Here is a 4,903-nt window from a genome sequence, read left to right as displayed (position 1 = left end):
TAGGTCAAGATAAGTGGCAAAAGCAAGTTATCAGAAGCTGGGAGGAAGGAGGATTGTAAGGAGAGGAAGTCAAAGTTCACTCTCCTGGTAGAAACAATCTTTTAGTTTAATTCAAGCCAATTTGTAGTAATGCTAGCTTCACACTTGCACCTTTCAGTACATTTACTCTTAAGTGATATTTTTCAGCAGAAGCATGAAGAAAGAAATTTCATATCCCACAGTAAAAAAGGGCATAGCTGTAGCATGGGGTCCTAACTTTGAGTAGCACTGAGATATAGCTCCTTTATCTTATGCCAAACAGGGCATACAGACATGTACATTTAAAGGGTACTCTTTAAAGAGTATTGTCAAAAATTAGAACTTCCCAGAGTAATACATCTGGGTAAATCTGTGCCCCTAAATTTTAAACTAGTTGAGAAGGTCCAAACGTTTGATAGTTTTAACAAATTTTGGAACTTGGAAAAATGTTCCAAGAACTGGAAGATACCARAATAATTTAGTATTTAAAAGTGTAAAACTAATAGCCTAAGGAACTGTAGATTAGTTTGATTATAATTGGAAGAAAAATAGAAGGATAATTACTTTGAGAATCTTCTCAAACATTGGAGGCTAAAAGTACAACTAGCRAGTATGAAAAGCTAGTTATTTTAGGGTTATTACCCTTCTGAAAACACTTTTGCTATGTATTCAGATCTTTCTAATACAATAGCACTTTCTTAGTAAGGTTTTATGACCTGGCAAAACTTAAACTGCTTTAATGTAATATTTGGACTAATCAAATGAAAATCTTCTATTTAAATAGAGCTAATGCATAGATTGCAGTATATTTTGCAGGAAATGATTATTCCTGTTTGTTTTGCCTTCAAAATTTGTTCTAACAATATTTTTTCTAATTTAACATCCTGTAAACTATAAAATGCAAAGTGATGTTTAATCACTGTATCATATCTAGTTCACTCTTTTACTACAGCGTAAGTTGAACAGCTCTAAGTATAAATACAGGGTCGTTGTAATGCTAAACTGAATTTTGTACTAAAAGGTTGCAGCCATTGTTGTACATGAAATGCTCTGTGGGTTTTATTTTTTGTGCTGACTGTGGAATGCTGTAGCAGCTAGTGTTTTCAGGAGAGTGYTTTTTTAAAAACTTGTTGGCTAGTATGTTATTCCTGTTCTTCGAAATGTGCTAATACTGGAGGACCAGTTTCACTTGTAATTCACCCACCAGGGACTGATTTATCTCTGATGTAATAGAGGTTTTAAGAGTTTTACAGCATTATATGTATTATTATGTATTAAGTTGCTGGTGCTAAGGAAAAGTGTGCTTTGTCAATGCTAAGTATTTATATAAAGCATAAGTAAAATGATTTAACCAGTTTACATAAATAATAAGCTGTATCCTTAATCTGTCTAAACAAGAATTTAAACAGAAATAGAACAAAGAATAAACCTCTGGAGGCTTTTTTTTTTGTTTTAAGGTTCTTTTGTATGCCTACAGAATATGGTTCTGTGCATGATCTTGACTGGAACAGAAATACAAATGTCTAAGCTTTTGGGGGCAAAGTTTATTGCAACTGGTAGTAACCTGGTGTGACTGTTTTGCAAGACTTTCGATATATGCACACAGTCACACTAAGTATTCCCCTGAATTTCAACTAGCCCAACAGAAGATAAAGCAGTGATGTCTCCAAGGACACTTGCAGAAAAGAAGAAAGMAGCAGCCAGTTTGGGTTTTGCTTCTTCATGAAGCTTAATGAGAGGGACTTGCTGTACTGATTTTTAGCCTAGTTTCCTAAGRAAAGGAGGCTTATAGGATCACAATTTCTCTTTCTCCCACCCTAACAACTTTTGCCTGTCTGTCAATTTATCCACATTCAACAAAAACAGGCATTTCACAATGTCTGTATGAAAATAATCTTTGTAAAAGGATGATTGGTAGCTGAGAAATACCTAAATTAGTGTTTCCACTGAGAAAGTGAGTGATCAGCAAGTCTCAGCCAGCCACAACACATGCTGTGCCCGTGTAGCAGGTGAGGTTACGGCGATGGCTGAGAGAAGAGCAAAGTTTTKAGAAACGAATTACATGGGTGAATATATGTAAGCTGGGTAGGAAGAAAACGTAAAGCAGGGGTGACAAAGGAAAGTGGTGCTGTTGACTGTACTGTTAGCACAACATGGCAAAGTGTTTTGGGGCTGAAGTTCAGAACTGGGACAGCTGCATTTACACCCCCAAAAAMCATCATCTGGGCCTGAGCTGGCTTGCAGATAATCTGCTTCTCTGCAGAAAACTATTTTTTTAAAAACTAGACACCCAGTTCATGCTGGTAYCTGAAGCATGGTAATTTTCATCAAAGAAAACTGATCATAGGAAGGCTTTGTATTATCTTTAAGTATTGTGCAAGTTATGGTGTTTGAAGCACTGATTTGTGCTATTTAGGATTGAATGAAAACTTCTTCTATGCTATATGTAGCATGTTGTATTCTATTTTAAAGAGAAAATCCTTTTGTTTTTTTTCTGGGAGTGCTATGTATTAGACTGGAATTAACATGGTGCCAGTTAGATGATTGCTTTAGCAAACATCAGGAATTTGTTTTATGATATTAAGCTAGCATTCAAAATAAGTAACTTTTAGAGTGCTATACTCAAATATCAGAATATGTAYATTAATGATCACTTTGCATTTCTGATGACTTACTAATTAGCAGGACGTGATTGTAAGTAAGTTTCGCCCCATCTGTGGTGTTCTTCTAACTTGCTGGATGCTTCTGTAACCTACTGTTTTTTAACATTTTTTGAGTTATTTAGAATTATAAAAGTGATAGCCTTAATATGGGGAGGGTGATACGGGGTTTCAAATCTTAGTATAACTATATTATTCTCATTTTCGAAGGACTTGAAAGTACACATGTTCTTATGAAACTGGAAATGTTTGCTTTTGAAATTTTAGTTTCATTTTATTGCCTTTAAAAGAAAAATTTTTTTTTTTTTTTTTTTGAAATTTTAGTTTCATTTTATTGCCTTTAAAAGAAAAATTTTTTTTTTGTTCCAAATAGGAGATGTATCCTCTGTGAGTGTTAATTCTGAAGTGAAAAAAAAAATGAAGAAAGTGAGGTGGTTACTCAGATCCACACTTTTGATGTTTACTTAACCAGCCTTTTCCTTCAAAGCAACAACCCCACACTTGCAAAACAAAGTATTTTTCCCCTAATTATTTAGATTAGTGCCTATATTAACTCAGTTATTAACTCAATTATTTTTCATCTATTAARATGTACAGTATAAGTCAAATTTGAAACAATCCTTAATACTTTTCAATAGAAGACTAGAATAACTGGAGTCAGAAAGCATCAGTGGTTCTTAAAAGATGCTTCTAAGTTTTTTTAAAAAAAATGAACTGCAAGCACTGCAGAAATGTAGCAAATACTCTTAATATTCACTTCCGTTCAGTTATTCCCTATAGCCTTAAGGCATTACTTTGTGTCATTTCAAGTTAAGATACATCTCCCTCTTCATGCTTGCTCAGTATGTAATATAACTAACACCAAATGTTGTTCAGTACAAAAATGATCGCTTTGGGCTAATACCTATTTTGTAGTAAGACACTTTGAATTGCATTCAGAACTGGTAAGGTGTGCAGATACTAGCAGTGTGGAGGAGAGGCCAGACTAACAAGCTGCGCCGGGCTCATGAGCTGGGTCTCTGTGCTAACACCACTGGAGCTGGGAGGTGGGGAGGGCAGAAAGGTTGGAGAACAGCTCTAGGAGTTTGAGCTGAGGAGTGGYGGCAAAGAGGCAGCATTTTTGAAGGCGCGGGGCAGAACGGAAGGTACAGTGGTCCAAGTGAAATGCAAATATAAAAAAAGGGCTGGCAGTYGCTGATAAATCAGGACAGATTTATGTCTGAGTTGGTACCATTGCTTCCCCTTCCCTTCCTTGTTCCATCAGTTGTTGTTCCRTCATGTCTCTGTTTATTACAAATGCAGGACTGGTGTTTAGAGTGGACAGATGAGTTCCCACCAGCCTCAGCAGGACTCCAGTGGGAGGTGGCACCTAACTGTATCAGTGCAACTGAAAAGGTAGAATGAGGTGATACTTGTGGTTACTTCCTGGGCAGAGGTGCATTCCTCTAATGCCTGTTCATCACTGCAGCATTACAGACTTTTTAGTAAAGAAACATCAACRAAAACTTGTATTCCTTCAGGGGAGAGGCCAAATTAATGTTGACTGCTGCAGCAAATAAGGGGCTGGTTTACACAGATGATGAGGCAGACTGGTGGTGTTTACATATGTCTAAATAATAGCTATCCTGCTATGTAATCAGCACTTTTTTTTTTTTTTTTTTCCTCAGAGTCTTCTCATTGTGGGGTTGGGAACATTTTAGCCACCCTTACAGTATTTGTATCTGGTGTGATTCAGAGGAAGATCAGTTAACCTGCTTCAGTGCGAGATGTGAAGAGGTACATCCGTATTTTGTAGTGGTGTGTTTCYCTCCAGTATTTGATGTGAGAAATGGATTTCAGTTAGAAGCAACTGTAGTAGCAGGATAGATTTAGTTACAAAATTATAATTACAATACTTGGATATGGAACTTCTAGAGCACATAATTTTCGAATACTTTATCTATTTTAAAGTATGACATAATTTCATGTTTTGCAAAAATCCTGTAAATTTTCAAACGCATATTTAAATTCAGCGTTAATAACGCTGTACAACTCTGCAACAGGATTACTCAGTAATGCAGGACACCAAAGCAGTGACATTCAAGTGATTCACCAGCCGCAATCTGGCCTKCCTTCCCTGGAGGAGTAACAGCGCGCGGGCTCGCTGCATCGCGACACGAGCTGCGTCCCACCCAACCCGCCGAGCAGTGGCCGTGCGCAGTGCACTGCGCAGCGAGGGGCGCGCC

The 4,903-nt window shown here is 37.0% G+C and overlaps 1 protein-coding gene across 5 annotated transcripts in view; it reads left to right on the top strand.

The window, feature by feature from the left end:
• ASB3 (ankyrin repeat and SOCS box containing 3) overlaps positions 1-4,903 on the top strand; it is a 55,318-nt gene that overhangs the window by 20,239 nt on the left and 30,176 nt on the right. Inside the window, exon 1 of one of the 5 annotated variants that reach the window (XM_085317252.1) lies at positions 3,993-4,073. The exons of the other annotated variants lie outside the window; for them this stretch is intronic. The gene's annotated coding sequence lies outside the window, so the exon portion shown is untranslated. Of the gene's footprint in view, positions 1-3,992; positions 4,074-4,903 lie in introns of those variants that run through there. 5 annotated transcript variants of the gene reach the window in all.

The sequence above is a fragment of the Rhea americana genome, unplaced genomic scaffold (genome assembly GCF_003343005.1).
Source record: "Rhea americana isolate MKP2758 unplaced genomic scaffold, rheAme1 scaffold_490, whole genome shotgun sequence".
Lineage (NCBI taxonomy): Eukaryota > Metazoa > Chordata > Aves > Rheiformes > Rheidae > Rhea > Rhea americana.
Note: the sequence above shows the minus strand (reverse complement) of the source record. Positions and strands in the feature narration are given on the sequence as shown.